Source organism: Lutra lutra, chromosome 3 (assembly GCF_902655055.1).
Source record: "Lutra lutra chromosome 3, mLutLut1.2, whole genome shotgun sequence".
In the NCBI taxonomy this organism is placed as follows: domain Eukaryota; kingdom Metazoa; phylum Chordata; class Mammalia; order Carnivora; family Mustelidae; genus Lutra; species Lutra lutra.
The window spans coordinates 82,590,744-82,612,435 of record NC_062280.1 but is presented as its reverse complement, the minus strand read 5'-3'; positions in this window follow the sequence as shown (position 1 = coordinate 82,612,435).

Genomic DNA, 21,692 nt, shown 5'->3' with positions numbered 1-21,692 from the left:
CTAGTTCTGACATATTACCAATGTCCATATTGATTAGTTCCCTAGCCATTGGTACTGCCTCTTGGGTTTTTTTTGTTTTGTTTTGTTTTTTGTTTTTTGTTTTTTTTTTTTTTTGTGGTATGTTTTTCTGCCTTGTCATTTTATCCAGGTAAGAATATATGAACAAGAGAATAAAATACTAAAAGGGTGGCAAAGACCCCAGAAAAATGTAAACTAACCAAATCAGAAGAGACCCAATACCGGGGGGAGAAGATAGGGGGGGAAATTAAAAAGAAAAAAATAAAAATAAATAAAAAATTTTTTTAAATGTATATATATTAGACTGGTGAATAGAACAGAGCCACCCATTTCATTTTGGGTGTATTCTGGTCTCTTAGAAGAAACCATCTCCCAGAATTTTAAAGAAAGAAAAACTTATCTATATATAAAAATAAGGGTAAACACAATGAAGGGATGGACCATGACTGTAAAGATGAAAAATTTTAAAGAAGATTCTAATAAAGGAATTGATAAGATGAGTTGGTTGGGGGAAAAAAAAAAAGGAGAGAATGTCATCAGGCTGGAGACTAAATCAAAGCCATGTGCTAGATTTAGGGTATATTTTGATCTATTAGAAGAAATTGTATCCCAAAATTTTAAAGAAAAAAAAACTTATATGTATACAAAAAATAAGATTAAATACAATGAATGGATAAAATATGACTATAACAATGAAAATTTTAAAGTTTTTTCTTTTTTTTTCATTTTATTTTATTTCTTTTCAGTGTTCCAGCATTCGTTTATGCACCACATCCTGTGCTCCATACAATACGTGCCCTCCTAAATACCACCACCAGGCTCACCCAACCCCCCCACTTCCCTCCCCCTCAAAACCCTGTTTGTTACTCAGAATCCACAGTCTCTCATGGTTTGTCTCCCCCTCTAATTTCCCCCAACTCACTTCTCCTCTCCATCTCCCAATGTCCTCCGTTTTATTCCTTATGTTCCATAAGTAAGTAAAACCATATGATAATTATTTCACTCAGCATAAGGTAGTGTTAAGATAAACTAGTTAAAAAATGTTAAAAGAGGAAAGAAGAAAGGTTAAAAAAATAGAATAAGAAAAAAATAAAACTAAAAAATTTAAGTTTGCTAGAGTAAAGGATCATAGTTTAGGTAACCTCGAGCTGAAAAAAGCCATGAATTCTATGCATTGCTTTCCCCAGCTCTGCAGTTCCACCATTATCATTGATTGGTGAACTTGATCTTGGCTGGATGTTATTGCTGATCTTCTGTGGGAGGGATTGCAGTGATTCTCAAATGTCTTTGCCCGAGGTGGAATTGCACCATGCTTGCCAGGGGCCAGGCTAAGTAATCTGCTCAGGTTCACTCTTGGTAGCTTTTGTTCTCTGAACAATTTCCATAGAGCTTTGGAGGACAGAAATGAAAATGGTGGCCTCCCAGTCTCTGGCCTGGAGAAGTCAAGAGCTCAGGGCTCCACTCCTCAGTGCACCTCAGAGAAAAGTAGTCAATCCCTCCCTTCTCCCTGGTCTCTGGCCGCACTCTGGTCTCACCCGGCCTGTGACTGAGCATTTCTATCTCTGGTGCACGGCACTGTCTGGAGTCTCCAAACAGCAGATTCCAGCCATGTGCTCCCCTGCCACTCCTCCCAGAGGAGGAAGGGGGGGGTCTCTCTGGATTTGCCACTTGTGGGGTCCCTGCTTGAAGAGCAGTGGCCCAATGGTGCCTTGGATCACAGTTTAAGGTAACCCCGAGCTGAGAGCCCACACCACAGCTCTGTCTCTGTAGTCAGCTTCTCTGCTCTGATACCTGGGATCTCTGCCACACTCAGACACTCCTGGTCTTCCTGTGACCCTGTGGGACCTGAGACCACACTGGTCCTGTGAGGGCTCTACCCCCACTTAGCCTCTGGAACTGTGTCTCTCAGTGGAACAGACTTCTAAATATTCTGATTTCGTGCTCTGCTGCTCCACTGCCTGCCAGGAGCCAGCCCCTCCCCCTGTGGTCTATCTTCCCATCGCTTTGGATTCACTTTTCTGCACGTCCTACCTTCCAGAAAGTGGTCAATTTTCTGTTCCTAGAACTGCTGCTCTTCTTCTCCTCTATCTCCTTTTGAGTTTATAGGTGTTATGAATGGTTTGATAACTATATAGCTGAACTCCTGGGAGCTGATGTCATTTCAGTCTGCTACTCCTCCACCATCTTGCTTCCTCCCCCACGTTGGGAGTTTTTTGATTGCAGATTCAATTTCATTTCTGGTGATTGGCCTATTCAAATTTTCTATTATTCCTGATTCAGTTTTGGAAGGCTGTATATTCCTAGGAATTTATCCATTTCTTCTAGGTTGTCCAATTTGTTGGCACATAATTTTTCATAATATTCCCTTATAATCCTTTATATTTCTATGGTGTTGGTGTTATTTCTCCTCTTTCATTTCTGGCTTTGTTTATTTGAGTATTCTCTCTCTCTCTCTCTTTATCTCTCTCTTTTTATGATGAGTCTGCTAAAGGTTTCTCAATTTTGTTAATCTTATCAAAGAATCGGCTTCTGGTTTTATTGATCTCTTCTATTGTTTAAATATCTATTTCATTTATTTCTGCTCTAATCCCTATTATTTCCTTCCTTCTGCTAGTTTTGGGTTTTGTTTGTTCTTTTTCTAGCTATTTTTGGTATAAGTTTAGGTTGTTTATTTGAAATTTTTCTTGCTTCTTGAGGTAGGTCTGTATTGCCCTAAACTTTCCTCTTAGAACTGCTTTTGCAGAATCCCAATGATTTTGTTTTGTTGTGTTTTCATTTTCATTTGTCTCCATGTATTTTTTAAATTTCCTCTTTGATTTCTTGGTTGATCCATTCATTGTTTAGTAGCATATTATTTAACCTCCATGTATTTGGTCTTCTTTTCTCTTGCAACCCTCCATGTATTTGTGTTCTTTCCAGATTTTCTCTTGCCGTTTCATAATGTTGTGATTAGAAAAGATGCATAGTATGATTTCATTCATTTTAAATTTGTTGAGACCTGTTTTTTGGCTTAAGTATAATCTATTCTAGAGAATGTTCCACGTACACTTGAAAAGAATGCATATCTGCTGTTTTAGGACAGAATGTTCTGAATACACTGTTAAATCCATCTGGTCCAATGTATCTATCAAAGCCACTGTTTTCTTACTGATTTTCTTTTTGGATGATCTATCTCTTGATGTCAGTGGGGTGTTAAAATCCCCTACTATGATTGTATTACTATTAATTACTTCCTTTATGTTTGTTATTACCTACTTTATTATGTATTTGGATGCTCACATGTTGGTGCATAAATATTTACAATTGCTATATCTTCTTATTAAATTGTTTCTTTTATGATTTGTCCTTCTTTGGCTCATTACAGTCTTTTTGTTTTAGTCTGTTTTGTCTTAATAAGTGCTGCTGCCTCAACTTTCTTTCACTTCCATTTGCATGGTAAATACTTTTCCATTCTTTACCTTTCAGTCAGTATGGGTGTTTAGGTCTGAAATGAGTCTTGTAGGTAGCATATGGATGGGACTTGCTTTTTTATCCATCCTATCACCTTATGTCCTTTCATTATTTAGTCCATTTACATTCAAAGTAATTATTTATTGGTGTGTGCTTATTGCCATTTTGTTAGTTGTGTTATGTTGGTTTTTGGGATTTTTTTTTAATAATTCCTGCCTGTCCATTTCTTCTCTTGCTATCTTCTCTCAAGGTTTGCTGGCTTTCTTTTTATTTTTTGCATATCTACTACTGGTTTTTGATTTGTGGTTACCATTAGGTTTGTATATGACATCTTATGCATATAGCAGTTCATATTAAGCTGATGATTGCTTAATTTTGAAATTCTTTAGTTCTTTCCCCTCAGTGTTGCAGTTATTTGGTATCATATTTTACATCCTTTAATTCTGACAGATTTTTACAGATATACTGTTTTTGTGTTTGTGCTTCCTATTTTTCTTACTCTTATTTATGGTTTTTGTTTTCCACTCATAGATGCCCTTTAACATTTCTTATAGGGCTGGTTTAGTGGTCATGAATTCATTTAACTTTTTTTTGGGGGGGGGCGGGGTCTCTGTCTCTCCCTCTATTTTGAATGATGGCCTTGCTGGGTAGAGTATTTTTAGCTGCAGGTTTTTCCCTTTAAGCATTTTGGGTATATCATGCAACTTTCTTCTGACCTATAAAATTTGTGTTGAAAATCAGCTTATAGACTTATGGGATTTCCTTTGTATGTAACTGTCTTTTCTCCTGCAACCCTTCAAATTCTTTCTTTATTACTTTTTTTTTTCCATTTTAATTACCATTACCTTGGTGTGTATCTCCTTGGATTGATTTTGTTGGGGGCTCTGGATCTAGATTTCTGTTTCCTGCTCTGGATTTGGGAAGTTTTCAGCTTTTATTTCTTCAAATAAATTTTCTGCTCCCTTTTTTCTTCTCTTCTGGGATAACTAATGAGAATGTTAATATGCTTGATGGTATTACTGAATTATCTTAGTCTACTTTAATTTTTTATTATTTTTTTCCTCTCTCCTGTTCAGCTTGATTAGTGCTTTCCACTACTCTGTCTTCCAGGTTGCCAATCTGTTCTTCTTTTTCCTCAGTGTACTATTTTCCATGTAGTGTATTTTTATTTTAAATTATTGAGTTCTTCATTTCTGATTAGTTCTTTTTTTTTTATTTCTTTGTTGAAGTCTTTGTTTTTTATCTCTCACTGAGGTCCTACACTCTTTCTTCAAGTCCATTGAATATGACCATTACTTTAAATTCTTTATCAGGCATAAATATCTCTATTTAAATTTACTTTAAATTCTCTATCTCTTTTTGCCTTCCTCCCCAACCTCCTCATATCCAGAATCTAGAATTTGAAGGTAATGGGCAATTAGGCAGAGTTTATAATTTTCATTAAGACGTTTGCTTACCCATTTCTTGAAAGCTACTTTCAGAAATGTGAGGTTTTTATAAAAGTAAGTTAATTCTGAAGTTCACTTATTTTTGATTCCAGGTTTGAACTGAATGTGCTTACATGGTGAGAATGTGAAATGGCAGGTAGCACCTTCTGGGGAGACATGCTGTGTTCCTGCCTGTTTGTCCCTCCTCACCCCTACCCCCAATTTTAAACATAATGAGTCTGTCCTATGAATATATATAACAAGCAGAGACACAGTCTCTTCTAGGCTTTGACCCTGAGAATTCCTCCAGCAGTGGATGCATTTCTATAGCTGGGGGACCCAGCTGAGGGAGCGGCAGCTCATTCAAGGGGAACAAGTTCTCCTGCTGTAATGGGTCTGGAATGTAGATGTGGGATCTGTCAAAGAGCTACTTTCTTCTTCATATTGACAGCTTGTGCTCACTCCATGACATGGGTGCTGCAGAAACATGACCTGGAACTGATATATTCTGGCAGAAACAAGCTGGGAGATTTTGGGCTCTTTCTCTTACTTTTTTTTCTCTTCCCTGATGGTACTGAATTGTTGAAGCAGGAGGGGGCTTGTAGCTGTCCAAGAGGGTTTCCAGCCTCACCATCGAAGCCAGCTCTCTGTCCCACTAAATCTATGTGGAGACCATTCCTGGGATTCTTGGAAGATGACACTTTTATATGTGTATGAAATTGTACTATACATTGCATAAAATTCTAAGATGGGCTATCTGTAAAATAGGGACTAAAAGAATAGAATAAACAAAACCAACTTTTAGACAGGAGAAAATGGAAGTAATATAGAAAAGGGCTATAATGACCTGGTTTTTCAATTCTATATACACAATCAATTTTGATATTGGAATATAAAAAGTCTATTATGATCAGGCTTGATTGCCTATGTAAATAAATTTAAGCTTTTTCTGTGTAACTTTAACATTTATTTTTTTGGAGGCAGGACAAATGAAACTTTGCTTTTGAAAATTCTACCCAAGTCGTCAAGCATATGTTAATACATTTATTCAACAAATATTAAATAATATTTACTCTGTGTTAGGTACTAAGGATGCAGTGGTGTAGAGGAGAAGGATGATTCCCACAAGGCTTATCTTTATCAAAGGCAAGTACCCAAATAAAATATTTACAAAATCTTATAAGCTTATGAATGAAACCAGAGAGGGGCTGAGAAAGAGAATATAAGTAAGGATTAAGGGGTACCTTAAGTGGATGTTTAAGATGAGATTCAAAGAATGTGAATGGGATAGTCATGTGGAATGGAGGATGAGCATCTCAGGTAGGGGGAAAAGTAAAATCAAAGGCCCTCTCAAGATTTGTTCAAAGAACTGAAAGAAAACAAATGTGACAGAAGTTGAGAAGGGTGAGAAAGATAAAGAGGGCTGGAAAAATGACCAAGAGAGTAGTAAGGAATTTGGATTTTGTTAAGTGTGATACGAAGTCCATAAAGAGCTTTTAGCAGGGAAGAGACATAATCCAATACACACACACACACACACACACACACACACACACACACGTTTTTAAAACAATCTCAGTCTTAAAGTATAGCTCTTCCTCCAGAACCAGAGAATAAGTCACTGTATGATATCCTATGTTTGTTATTTATTGCTGTGTAACAAATTATTCCACAATTTAGTGGTTTAAAACAACTTTATAATCTCAAAGTTTCTGCAGGTCAGAATCTGGGCATGGCTTAGCTTGCTCCTCTGTCTCATAGTGTTTCATGGGCTACAAGAAAAGTGTTGAGAGGGGCTGTAGTCTTACCTAACACTCGACTGTAACAATTCCAAGTTTGCTCAGGTGGTTGTTGACAGGATTGGCTTCCTCATATGTTACAGACCCAAGGCCTTGCTGAGGACTCAGTTCCTCACAGGCTTCCTTACAGGTCTCCCTCAGCTCCTTGCCATGTAGCTCTCTCTCAAGGGCATCTCACAACATGGCAGGTGACCTGTTTCAGGGTAAGTGAGCAAGAAAAGGAGAAAGAGCAGACAAGCTGGGAGACACAGCCTTGCTATAACCTAATCTATTAAGTGCTATGCTATCACTTCTGTTGTTTTCTAATAATTAGAAGTGAATCCCTGAGTGTAAATACACTCAGTGGGAGGAGATTGGGCATGGATATCAAGAGGTGGGTATCATGAGGACCATCTTAGCAACTACCTACCACATGACCCATCACACCAAGCACTTTACAATAAGGATGTTCAACTAACCAAAATGCAATCACCAAAATTTAAAAATCAAATCAATACTAGCCTCAGACCCTACTCAAGTATTACCAGTTATTATATTAATGTCCTTTATAGCAAAATGATCTAGTCCAGAATCATGCTTTTCTTTTAGTTGTCATGTCACTTTAGTTTCCCTCAATCTGCCTGCTTCCTCAATCCTGTCTTAACAGTCATGGTCTTGACATTTTTGAAGATTTGCAGGCTAGTTACTTTGTAGACAATCTCTTGGTTTGAGGTTTTCTGATATTATTTTATGGTTGGATTCCAGTTATGTGTCTTTGGCAGGAATATCATAGAAGGGATGCATTGCATCCTATCAGGTGGCACATGGTTTTGACTAACCCATTCATCGCTGGTGATTTTAACTTTGATCTCTTGATTAAGATGATATCAGGTAGCCTTCTCAACTATAAGGTTAGTTACCTTTCTCCCTCCCTTGTAATTAATAAGTATTTTGTGGAGAGTGCTTCCCAGCTTTCCCATTCCCATAGAAACATCCCATCTATTCATTTATTGATTTGTATCAGTATAGATTAGTCAGTATAGATTTCCATCTTTGACCCATGGGAGCTCTTTCCAATTAGATTCTATGTTTTTTGACATGTCCCTATCATTTTTAAGCACTTCCTTAGTTTCTGACATAAAACATGTTCCAGGCTCATCTTGTACTTCCCCTACCCCAGCCTTGGGATTATCCATTTCACTAAGAAGTCCTTTGTTTCTTTTAGTGGAGAATGGTATTTAGAAACCAAGATATCGGGGCGCCTGGGTGGCTCAGTGGGTTAAGCCGCTGCCTTCGGCTCAGGTATGATCCCAGGTCCTGGGTTCGAGCCCCACATCGGGCTTACTGCTCAGCAGGGAGCCTGCTTCCTCCTCTCTCTCTGCCTGCCTCTCTGCTTACTTGTGATTTCTCTCTGTCAAATAAATAAATAAAATCTTAAAAAAAAAAAAAAAGAAAGAAACCAAGATATGCAAGTATTGCTACTGGGGTGTTATATCTCCCAGGCTTTCTCAAAGGATAGAGCTAGGGAGGTATACATGTATAACTATATACATGTGTGTATACATGTGTGTTTACACACACTTATATTTGTGTTTATGTCTATTGATGTATATGGGGAACTGTGAATTCACACTGCTATCTCCAATTCCAATGCAACACTATGAGGCAAATTCTATTTTTCTACCTTTTTGTATTTGTAGCCCCTTTTCCCACAGTGAGAAACCTGACTTCCACTATACTTGGTATATTTACTTGTTGAACAGTATCCCTGAATGCAATCAACCTCCAATTTCTACTACCAATCCCTGCTCCCCTACTTCCCAGTATGGATGATTTCCTGATGGCACTTAGGCTCCAACAGCCATGCTGGGTTATTACCATATCCACCTCTTCTGTGTGGATATCCTTCTCACTCATCCAGGCTTGGCAATATGTACCATGACATCACCCCATGTAGATGTCCTCCTCAGCCCTGCTTTGGTTTTGATCCCCAGTTCTAGGCCATTGTGGTTAATTCCCCACTACATGGATGCCTCCTTTATTTAGCACCAATGAATGAGGGGCTGAATTGGGTTTTTTTTTTCCTCCAGTTTTATTAAGATATAATTGACAGATGGTACTGTATAATAACTTGATATATGGATATTATAAAATGATTGCCATAATAAATTTAGTTAACATCCATTAATTCATGTGGATACAAAAAAAAAAAAGAAATTTTTTTCCTTTGCAACAAGGACTCTCCTAAAAACATTCAAATGTACCATATAAGAGTGTTAACCATAGTCATCATGTTATACATTCACCACAATATTTATTTATCTTATAACTGGAAGTTTGTACCTTTTGAGCACTTTTATCCAACACTCCCTACCCTTTGCCTCTGGTAAACACAAATCTGATTTTTTTTTTTTCCTATGAGTTGTTGTTTTGTTTGGTTTGGTTTTTTAAGATTCCACATATAAGTGAAATCTTCCAGTATTTGTCTTTCTATAACTTATTTCACTTAGTGTAATGCCTTCAAGTTCCATCCACATCATCACAAATGGTAGGATTTCCTTTTTTTATGGCTGAACTATATCCAAAGGGCTGAATTTCTGAGGAAAGGTAAGAAAGCAAAATAGAAAAGAAGAGCCATGGTATATTTTCAGCCAGTATCTCTTATTGTTTTATGGAGCATGGATGAGAGAAGGCAGGAACTGGAACAAGGAGATCAGTTGAAAGGGTACTCAACAATGTCAGCTGAGAGATGATGGTGAATGATTTAAGGGTCAGGTAGTGGAGTGGAAAAAAAAGAAAACCACTTGGGAAGTTGGGATCATTTTCTCTCAGATGACAGTGGGAGGAGCAGGAAAGAAAGAAATCTAGTCATCTTGAGCAACTGATTGAAACATGGTGCCCTCTATTAAGATAGGAAGGAATTGGGGTTGAGAGTATAGTGTCCTGAGAAGAATCAATCATTATTTTTAAACATGTCCAGCTTAAGATATATATGAGACATTTAAGAGGAGATGTTAAGTAGGTACATAGACTCCTATGTCTATAGGAGTGAACTCAAAGCAGAAGTCTGGGCTGGCAATATAAATTTGGGATACATGAACATAGAGAAGGAGTTGAAAAAGGGAGAGCATCCAGGACTGACCCTCAGAAAGTCCAATCGTCAAATGCCAGAAAGAAGAGAAGAACCTAGCAATCGAGTTTGAAAAGGAGAGGCCAGTAGGTAAGAGAAAAAACAGAAAAACAAAAGTGTTACTACATAACTAAGAGAGGAGCATGCTTTAAGAAGGCAGAATTAATTGATTATATCAAATATGCTGAGAAGACAAACATGAGAATTCAAGTGTCCATAAGCTTTACCTATGAGGAAGTCGTTGGTGATTTTTACAATGTTGCATTCAATGGAATGGCTGGGGAAGAAATCAGATTGTAGTGGATTAAGTAGATAAGGAGATACAAGGACATATAAATGTGGTGGGATACAATGCTTTTGAGAGGTTTGCTCTGAATGACAGTGTTATGCCCCAATAATGGGTCCGTGATTAAAGGAGCAAGGCTGATACAAAGTGAGGGTCAAGCAAAGCTTTATTTCACGCCAAGCATCAAGAATCTAACCGAACGTTAGGGGACGCACCTCTTACAAGAGAGGGCTACCCTTCTCTGTTTCACAGACTAGCTTTTAAGGGCAAAGGCCATGCGGTCGGGCCTGGCCATGCACATGTGGCCAATGAGATTTTAACACACACAGGAAACCACAGTGATGCTAGGTGACCAATTGAGTTAAAATTTACCCTAGTAGACATTTGAACCAGCCTATTACACCTTGATTGGGATTGGCGCCTAGAGGGCAGGGCCCATACTCCTTGGTAACCAGGGAGACAGTATGCATCCCCCCACTGATCAGATGCCTCCACCTGGCCTGACCCACCTTTGTATCTGGGCTTTCTTGTCTCCAAGTAAATCCCCTGGGGGAAGGGGAGCAGGGACAGTTTCTAAATAGGTCCTTACAGACAGGAAAGATAGTAGCATCACTGGAAGAGTATTTAGGGTTTAGAACGAATCACTTTAGGATGGGTGATATTGGAATCTGTATTCTAAGGACAGTAATCTCAGAGGAAGACACTGATAAGGCAGAGAAAAGGGGAAAGCCTAAACAGAGAAATCCTTGAGGTTGGTGAGGGTTGTTGTCATAGGACAAGTGGAGGATTGGCCTTTGATATGATTCTTCTCAGTGGTAAAGGGAAAAGAAAGAGATGGTGGATTAACAAATCTATTGTAGTGTAGTAAATTGGATATTTAAAAAAAATATCCTGACATATTTTTTCCTTCTTCTTCATCTGGATTTTTCTTTCCTTCCCTTCCCTTCTATAATAATTCTAAATCATAAACCTTCTTGCCCCAGGGAAGAAGTGGAGGATATTGCTTTGAATAAAGTGTAAAGAATAGAAGGAAATGATGCAATGGGAGTTCCTGCCTGGCAGACAGGGAAGTAGGAAGTGAGGAGATGCTAGAGAATAGAGGAGATGTGAAAGAAAGAATCCTTTTGAGGTCCAACCTGAGTGTATGTCATGTTGGAAAGTTTCAGATAGATTTGCAGGAAAAGAATCCAGACAGCTGGTATTTACTCTCCTGGGGGCTAGCCTGAGTGGCTGAAATCCTCTCAAATAGGCCCTGCATTTGACTTGGCATCATGTCCAGCAAGGTGCAGGGGTGGCAATGAAATCAAACTGAAAGAGATGCCTGAGAGCTGCTTTACAGAGCCTCTCTATCAACACAAACCCACTCATGGGAGTGGGAAAATGCAGCTATTTCCAGCACCCTAGAGGGATGGAGGTGCTGAGAGGAACAGACATTCATAATAAATCTGAGCTTGGGGCGAGGAGCATGTGATGTGACAGGAGAACAGGGCATCATCTGTGGACACCACAGGACAGCCAGGAGTTGATTAGAATGAGCCAACCCCTAGCCAGGACTGGTGAAAACTCAAAAGACAGTGCATGGACCAGAAGCTTCTCTTTTATTTCTGTAAATGCATGTGAGCTTTTGCTATGTCCAGATGCTTCCAGGGAGAGGAGAAAGACAACAGGAAATGGAAAACACCTTGAAAGATTATTTACAACAGGGAGTATATTTAACCAAAGCCTCTCTTAAATTGAAAGAAACTAAGTTACTTTTAATAAATTTGTTTTCATTTTCCCCATGGAAGTAGGAACATCAGAGAAAGATGAAGTCAATGAGAGAAAATTAAATTCACCATTTCCCCAAACATGGGCTGCTCTGTCTCTGTGGACAGTGAATTCGTAGGTTTTTTGGTGTGAAGATAAGAGAGGTTGCATCACAAGGCTTTCATTGTGCCTATGAAATGTGAAGTGAGTATTGGTTGAGAGTGGGAGTTAAGAAAGAGATCTGGGAATTTGAGAAAAGGAGAGAAGGTATAAAACTGCCTCAGGGGGATTCCAAATGCACATTAGTATCTTAAAGTCTATCAGAAGTCTTGTTTTACAAAAAAGACACTTGTTCAAGATTATATACAAGCTAGGACAGGTCCAGTTTTGGTGGATCCTGAAGCTTATTCAACTTGAAAACCCTTTTAAGAAAAGGAACACTAGGGATACCTGGGTGGCTCAATTGGTTAAGCATCTGCCTTGGGCTCTAGTCATGATCCCAGGGACCTGGGATCGTGTCCTGCATTGAGCTTGTTGCTCAATGGGCAGCCTGCTTCTCCCTCTGCCTGCTGTCACTCCCCCTGTTCCTGCTCTCTCTCTCTGACAAATCAATCAATCAATCAATCAATCAATCTTAAAAAAAAATACAAAATTGCAAATAGAAAATTCAGAACAGCTTGGCAGGGACTCATGGAAACAATGGTTTCTGAAGTTCCAGCTTTAGTAGCTTTACAGTAAATCCACCTCTACCTATGCAGTAAATGACCATATTTGCTTATGAAAAGACTTTTTTCACTTCCACACCTACTGATGACGCACAGAATAGGCTACTTAAAATCAGGGTAGGACATGCTGACACAGCCTGTTGTGGATTCTCCAACTTGCCTTCCTTCTCTCATCTCTCACCTCTCTCACCTCAAACATACAGTTGATCCTTGAACAACATGTTAGGGGCGCCAACCCTCCACACAGTTGAAAATCCATATATAACTTTTGACTCCCCTAAAACTTAACTACTCATAGCCTACTGTTAACCAGAAGTCTTATTGATAATATACACAATCAATTAACATCTGTTTTTGTATGTTGTATGCATTATATATGGTGTTCTGAAGATAAAGTAAGCTAGAGAAAAGACAATGTTATTAGGAAAAATCACAAGGAAGAGAAAATAGATTACAGTACTGTATTTATTGAAAAAAAATCTGCTTATAAGTGGACCTGTGCAGTTCAAACCTGTGTTGCTCAAGGACCATACATACATCATCCCATAGCTGCTTGTTATTTTCCTAAGAATACCAGTGTCATACCCACGCCACATCTTTCTACAGCTTAACTTCCAACCTCTGTAAATGGGTGCCTTTCAAACTTCTTATCCCACAACCCAGAACAAGAAATATATTTTATATTGTAATCCAACACCCACATATATCACTGAGAAAACTTTCACAAAATGCATCTTATTTTTTTATGTGCAATGTACTGTAATATTTTCTAGTTGATGTCTTGCATATTTAAAAATAATTCTGGTTTGGGGACATCCTGGCTGGCTCAGTTAAGTGTCTGACTCTTGGTTTTGGCTGAGGTCATGATCCCAGGGTCATGGGATCAGCCCCAAGCTGGGCTCTGCAGTCAAGCATGGAGTCTGCTGGAGATTATCTCCATCTCCCTCTGTTCCTCCCCTGCTTGCACTCTCTCTTAAATAAGTACATGAAATCTTTAAAAAAATTCTGTTTGGGCCACCCTAAAATGATGTCACAGCCAGCAGATTGAGAAATACTCTCTAGCTAGTACTGTACCTCTAATGCCATTCTTTGCTCTGTGGGTCCCTTACCCTGGATTACCCTTAACCTCTGCTATGATTTTGGAGATCTTTCATCCCTCTGGTTTAAAATAACACTTTGCAAACTTTTATATAAAGCCATCCATTTAATCCTCTGCACTCTCATGGATTTTGCATTCATATCTGTATGGTAGATATTTTATTCTGCTTTTGATTATAATTAATTATTTAAAATCCAATACTCTTCACTTGATTGTGAATTCCTTCAGGGTAATATTATATCTGGTTCTGGCATGGTAATTTCTATGACTCCTATAGCATATAGCTCCCAGTACCTAGCGAATTTGTAAAGCTGGAAAAAATAGTAGTGGCTCATAGGGTTGTTATGAGGATTAGATGAGAGACTACATTTCAGAAATAATGGTATGTATAACACCTCCTGTAACTTGTTTTATAGCTGAAATAATTGCCTTAGGGTCACACAGGTTGTAATTGGTATAGCCAGGACACAAGCCAAGCCAAGCCCCACATTCCCAGCCTCCATGCTATTCTCCTAGTGAAGTGCTTCACCTGTAAGAAGCACTCAGTAATTGGTGACTACTATTATCACTTAACAAAAGAGTATTGGATCAAAACTGAATGAATGATTTGGCAGAAACTATAGATTATCTGTAATAGCCTTTGTGCCTAGGGATAATTTCATTCATCATTCTACTATTAGCTTGGTATTTAATCTGCTGTTTTATTTTTCTGTGTGAGTGGCTGTGACTATATGATTAAAAATCACCAGATCAGGAAAATGAATTTACTGTCTTTAGTAGTCTTAATGACCACATCAGATTAACTGCAAGACTGATTCCACTATGCACAAATTAGATATTAAGATAGATGAAGAGAATCCAATTTGGTCAAAAAATGATTTTGAGACTGCATAGGTCAAACTAATTTTCTTCCTTTGTGCAATTCAGTTCAATTCAGACCTTCAAATATTCAGTGCAAAGCACCACAGGGCATAGCAAGAAAATAAGCATCATCCCCTGTTACCAGGGATTTCACAGTCCAGTAGGGCTGCGGGTGGAAGGAATAAGGTGTCCATAAATAACCCTAATATAAGGAAGGGTAAGATCTGCTTCATGAGGTTTCAAAGAATCCTGAGGCCCCAAGGAAGAATGGATTTTTTCCCCAGGCAGACAGTTGTGGAGTGGAAGAGACATCTTGAAAGATGGGATGGACAACTGTGATTCTGGTTCTCAAAATGAAGAAGATGCGGGATTTTTCTCATGGCAGACCAGTGGCAATTTCGTAGATTTTTAAGTAAAATTCTAGAATTACCTATTAACACGGTGGTGGGGAGGTCAGGTATATAACAGGAACCTGGGGATTAGTAAGTATCATCGAAGAAGTCATATCAAACTAATTTGATTTTCAAGGTGGGGGGTCATGGTTATTAAACTGGTACAATTGAGAAAAAAGATATATATGGAACAGCCAAATCTCAAGGATAGCCTTGGGGACAAAACAGAAGAAAAATGAGGTACATTAAAATTGATGAATTGAACAATTGTATCCAAAGGATGCTGATTAATAGATAGATGTTATCCTGAAGGACACTCTTTAGTGTCTTTTCATAGGCCTCTAACTTGAATACTGTTTGATTTGTATTTAATCAGAAGCTTGACTAAAGATATGGAAGACATGTTCATTAATCTGCAGATGAACCAGAGCTGGGAAGGATGGCAAACAAATAGTGACAAAATCAGGATCTAAAACAATCTTCATTAGGTTGAAATGATGGCCCAAATCTACCAAGATAAAACTCAGTCTTCTTGATCTTCATCTAAAAATCTAATAGCGGGACGCCTGGGTGGCTCAGTTGGTTAAGCAGCTGCCTTCGGCTCAGGTCATGATCCCAGCGTCCTGGGATCGAGTCCCACATCGGGCTCCTTGCTCAGCAGGGAGCCTACTTCTCCCTCTGCCTCTGCCTGCCACTCTGTCTGCCTGTGCTCGCTCTCTCTCCCTCTCTCTCTCTGACAAATAAATAAATAAAAATCTTTAAAAAAAAAATCTAATAGCACATGAAAAAGATGGTAGAGATATGACTTAGTAGCAGCAAAACAGGCTTCTAACTTTAATTAGTTGACTATGATGGACTAGGAATATTACAAGATCAGTGAAATTATCATCTAATAGTGTTTATTCCATTGGGCCTAGACTGTGGTAGAATGGCCAGCATCCAGAGTTATGTGACTGTTTGTGGTCATATAGAGACTTGGATGATGTCTTGTCCTTTGTCAAATGTGATGTATCCTAACTGAGGGTTTTGGAGGGGAGAAGGGTGGGAGGTTGGGTGAGCCTGGTGGTGGGTATTGTGGAGGGCATGAATTGCATGGAGCACTGGGTGTGGTGCATAAAGAATGAATTCTGGAACACTGAAAAGAAATTTTAGAAATAAATAAAAATTTTAAAAAATAAGGAAGAGAACATTAAAAAAAAAAAAAAAGGTGATGTATCCTAATGGATTCATCTTTTCTCTGCAGTTTCATGGGTGGTAAAGTCAGAAGGTGAGTCTTTGGGAATTCTCCTGGATGGAGGCATGCTGGTGGCTTCAAAGGGCTTGGTGTCAGGAACACTGGGGCGAATTTCTGTAGCTGCTTGCCTGACACTGGGTGAATCAGATTATCCCACAGGTTTTCCTTTTCCTCCTTAGGAAATTGCTGGCAGGGAATGTTCTGCTTAAAACACAAGCCTCCTGCACTGTCATTGGGCTTGCGGGTTGCTGCAGCCACTCTGGAAGAGTACGGTGGTTCCTCCAAAAGCTAAAAACTGAACAACCTTAGGATCCAGCAATTGCACTCCTAGGTCTCTACCCAAAGGACACAAAAATGCACATTCAGTGGGGTACAAACACCATGATGTTTATAGCAGCATTATCAATAATAACAAAACTATGGAGGGAGTCCCAATGTCCATTCACTGATGAATGGGAAAAGATTATATATATAATCTCCCACATCATACACACACACACACACACACACACACACACACACACAATGGAATAGGACCCAGCTTCAAAAAGAATGAAATCTTACCATCTGCAAAGATGTGGATGGATCTAAAGTGGATTCAGCTCAGCAAAATCAGTAAGAAAAGACCAATACCCCATGACTTGACTCCTGTGGAATTTCAGAAAGAAAACAGATGAACTTAGTGAGGGGAGAAAGGTAGGTCAATGAGGAAACACTCTCAACCTTAGAGCACAAACCGAGGGTTGCTAGAAGGCAGAGGTGTGGGGGGAAGGGTTAAATGGGTGATGGCTATTAGGGAGGGCCCTTGTTGTGATGAGCTCTGGCTATTCTATGCAGGTGAAGAATCATGAAGTCTTACCCCTGAAGCAAAGGAATTACCACTGCATGGAAACGAATTGGAATTGAAGTCAATGAAGAAAAGAAGACCACGTTCTGCTTCCTGAAGAGTGAGGTTAAAATGGAGTGATTTTTGCTCTCCTATTCTGTAGACAATGGTTTTCAAACACACTGTGGAAGGATATGCTAGTTTCTGATTGCATGAGGAGTCCTCAGGAAGCTGCCATGAAAGATTCAGATGTCAGAGCATGTACATGTTCCATTGATTTATTACTTACAGTTTGCCCAGATAGAAAGGAAAGTGGAGAGAAAAATGACAGAAGAGGAAAGGAGGTGTTAACCATTCAGGAGGTAGCCTTCTCCCTTTCTCATGAAAGATCTGGGCCAGAGTAATTTTGGAAGAAGGATGGGGGATCCTAGAGATTTGCTGCAGACAAGGGAGTTCCAGGTCTGCCTCAAGCTGACAGGGGTCCCAGAGGAGAGCTGAGCTAGAGGCATGACAGATTTGATCTCCTGGCACTTAGGCGGGATCCCAGGGGGGCTGAGTTGAAGGCAGGTGTCAGAAGGCTGGTCAGCTCTGGGTCTGTGGCCAAAGGGGCTGTCAAAAGTGTGGGTGGCCTCTGAGGGGGCATGCAGGTTTCTCCTGCTGAGGATTCTACACACTTGGAGAAGCACAGTTTCCATTTGCATTGGAGGCAGAGTCCTGGGATGTGTCTCAGGGGTCCCCAATCTGAAGGGCTTGGGGGCCAGACCTATGGGGATGGAAGCCTGGAAACTGAACCTAGGGTTAGGGTTAGAGACTAGGGGCATGGCAGGCCTGATCTTCCAGGGCTGAGGCAGACTACCCTGGGGGTTGAGTTGAGGGCAGGGGTCATGTGGCAAGTCAGACTCTGGGTTTGTGGCCAGGGGAGCTGCAGAACATGGGGGTGGCCTCTGTGGGAGGGCATGCAGGTTTCTCCCGCTCTGAGTGTTCTGTGCAGCTCCAAACAGCACGATTCCTCCTGGATGCCAGGCAGAGTCCTGGGGTGTGACCAAGATGTTCCCAATCTGGAGGGCTTGGGACTAGGTCTCTGGGGATGGAAGCCTGAAAACCCAAGCTAGGGTTAGGCTAAGGCCCTGGGCATGGCAGGCCGGATCTGCCGGCACTGAGGCAGGATCCCTGCAGGGCTGAGCTGAGGAGAGGGGTCATGTGGTGTGTCAGGGTCTGGGTTTGTGGCCAAGGGGACCTCTGTTGGGGTGGCCTCAGAGAGGCATTCCAGTTTCTCCCTATCTGAGGGTTCTGCACAGCTCCAAACCACACAGTGTCTATCTGGGTGGCAGGCGGACTCCTGGTGTGTGGCTCCAGGGTCCCCAGTCTGGAGGGGTTGGGGGATAGGCCTTTGAGGACCGAAACCTGAAAACCTAATGTAAGGTTAGGGTTAGGGCCTAGGGGCATGACAGGCCTGATCTGCTGGCGCTGAGACAGGCACCCCAGGCGGCTGAGTAGAGGGAGTGTTTGGCCATAGGTGAGCCTGGTTTTTGGAGCACTTTCTCTCAGGGTTTGGGCTGAGACCACTCGGGACCATGGGCCAGGACCAGGTGGCTCCTCTGAAGGCCCACACAGCCCAGAGCAAGTTCGCTGGGGTTTTGGGGCCAATTCTCACAAGCTTTCTACCTACATCGATATCAATTTGGCAGAAAGCTCATGAGAGCTGTCTGGTGTTGTGGGGCGATGCTGGTCGAGCTCACACCCACTGTTTAGAGCGCTTTCTGTGCGCGTTGTGAGCATACGGGAACACAGAGCAGAGCCACATGGCTCCACAAGGTCCCTCATCAAGGGAGCTTTCCGGGGACAGAGTTGAGGAAGGTTATTAGGGTGAGCATCAGATTCCGTGTTTGTGGCCTGTTGAGGCGCCAAAGGTGGGAGTGGCCTCAGGGTGGCATGCAGGTTTCTCCTGCTCTGAGGGTTAAGGGCATGGTTTCCTCCTGGGTGTCAGGAGGAGTCCTGGGATGTGGCTCAGGGGTCCCAAGTCTGGAGGGCTTGGAGCGTCAGACCTCTGGGGACGGAAGCCTGAAAACTCAACCTAGGGTTAGGGTTAGGCCTAGGGTCATGGCAGGCCTGATCTGCCAGCGCTGAGGTGAGATTGCCCGGGCACTGAGTGGAGGGTGGGGGTCTGATGGGGCATCAGGCTCCGGGTTTGTGGCAAGGGGGGGGACATAATATATATGTATATTAAACAGCATCTTTTAAAGAATGCATTTATTGGAAGCAAATGTTGGAACAGGACATAAATATTATTAATTCCCATTCAGAGTTAATAATTCTATCAGAGCTAAGTTTAAATATCCCTTTAATATATGAATGAATATACTTTGCTGAAAGTGCTATGATTATTAGTTTCCAAGCTTTCTGTTATGTTCCATTGATTTGAGTGTCTTTTATGCCAGTAACATACTGTTTTGATGACAACAGCTTTATAATCTAGCTTGAAATTGGAGTGTGGGGACTCCAGGTGGCTTAGTCACTTGTATTCTTTCTTTCTTTCTATCGATGAGATTATTTATTTATTTTTAGTTAGTTTACATTTGTATTCCAAATGTTTTTCTTTCACTTCTTGTTTATTATGATCATATGATCTTTTTGTTTCAGGGGTACAGGTGAGATCCTTCTGTTTTACAGAGCACACAGTGCTCACCACAGCTCATACTCTTCCCATGCCCATGACCCAACCACCCCATTCCCTCACCTTCCTCTCCTTCAGAAACCCTCAGTTTGTTTCCTGAGATTAAGTATCTCTTTTGCTTTGACTCCCTCTCTAGTTTCATCTTGCTTCCTTTTTTTTTTTCCCTCATACCCTATGATCTTCTGTCTTGTTTCCTAAATTCCACGTATCAATGGGATCATATGATAATTGTCCTTGACTTATTTCACTTAGCATAATATCCTCTAGTTCCATCCATGTCATTGCAAATGGCAAGGTTTCTTTTTTTTTTTTTAATATTTTATTTGTTTATTTGACAGACAGAGATCACAAGTAGGCAGAGAGGCAGACAGAGAGAGAGGGGGAAGCAGGCTCCTGCTAAGCAAAGAACCCAATGTGGGACTCAATCCCAGAACCCTGGGATCATGACCTGAACCGAAGGCAGAGCCTTTAACACACTGAGCCACCCAGGTGCCCCAAGATTTCATTTTTTGATGGCCACATGATATTCAATGGTGTATATATCCATCTATATCCATTCATCTCTGGATGGACGTCTGGGCTCTTTGCATACTTTGGCTCTTGTGGGCATTGCTGCTTTATAGGGTGCAGGTGACCTTTGGGCATTGCTGCTCTATTGGGGTGCAGGTGACCCTTCATATCACCAAATTTGTATCTGGGGTAAATACCCAGCAGTGCAATTGCAAGGTTGTAGGGTAGTTCTATTTTCAGCTTCTTGAGGAACCTCCACACTGTTTTCCAGGGTGGCTTCACCAGCTTGCATTCCCACCAACAGTATAAAAGGGTTCCCCTTTCTCTACATCCTCACCAACACCTGTCGTTTCCTGACTTGTTTTAGCCATTCTGACTGGTATAAGGTGGTATCTCATTATGGATTTGATTTGTATTTTCCTAATATTGAGGGATGTTGAGCACTTTTTCATGTGTCTGTTGGCCATTTAGATGTCTTCTTTGGAGAAATATCTGTTCATGTCTTTGGCCTATTTCTTGACTGGATTATTTGTTCTGTGGGTGTTGAGTTTGGTAAGTTCTTTCTAGATTTTGGATACGAGCACTTTATCTGATACGTCATTTGAAAATATCTTCTCTCGTTCTTTTTGTTGTCTTTTCATTTTGTTGACTGTTTCCTTTGTTGTGTAAAACTTGCTATCTTGATGAAATCCCAACAGTTCATTTTTGCTTTTGTTTCCCTCACCTTTGGAGACGTGTCTAGCAAGAAGTTGCTGTGGCTAAGGTGAAAGAGGTTGCTGCCTCTGTTCTCCTCAAGGATTTGGATGAATTCCTGTCTCACATTGAGGTCTTCCATCCACTTGGAGTCTATTTTTTGTGTATGGTATAAGGAAATGGTCCAGTTTCATTATTCTGCAAATGGCTGTCCCGTGTTCCCAGCACTATTTATTGAAGACACTTCCCCCCTCCCCCATTAGATATTCCTTCCTTTTTTGAAGAAGATTAGTTGACCCTAGAATTGAGGGTCCATTTCTGGTTACTCTATTCTGTTCCATTGATCTGTGTGTCTGTTTTTGTGCCAGGACCATCCTGTCTGGATATTACAGCTTTGTAATAGAGCTTGAAGTCTGCAATTGTGTTGCCATCAGCTTTGGTTTTCTTTTTCAACACCCCTTTGGCTATTTGGGGTCTTTTCTGCTTTCATACAAATTTGGGGATTCTTTATTCCAGTTCTGTGAAAAATGTGGATGGTATTTTGATAGGGGTCGCATTGAATCTGTGGACTGTTCTGGGTAGCATAGACATTTTCACAATGTTTGTTCTTCCAGTCCATGAGCATGGAATGTTTTTCCATTTCTTTGTGTCTTCCTCCATTTCTTTCATGACTATGGTATGGTTTTCTGAGTATAGGTCCTTTGCCTCTTTGCTTAGATGGATTCCTAAGTATCTTATGGTTTTGGGTTCAATTATATGTGGGATAGACTCCTTAATTTCTCTTTCTTCTGTCACATTGTTGCTATAGACAAATGCAAGTGATTTCTGTTTATTGATTTTATA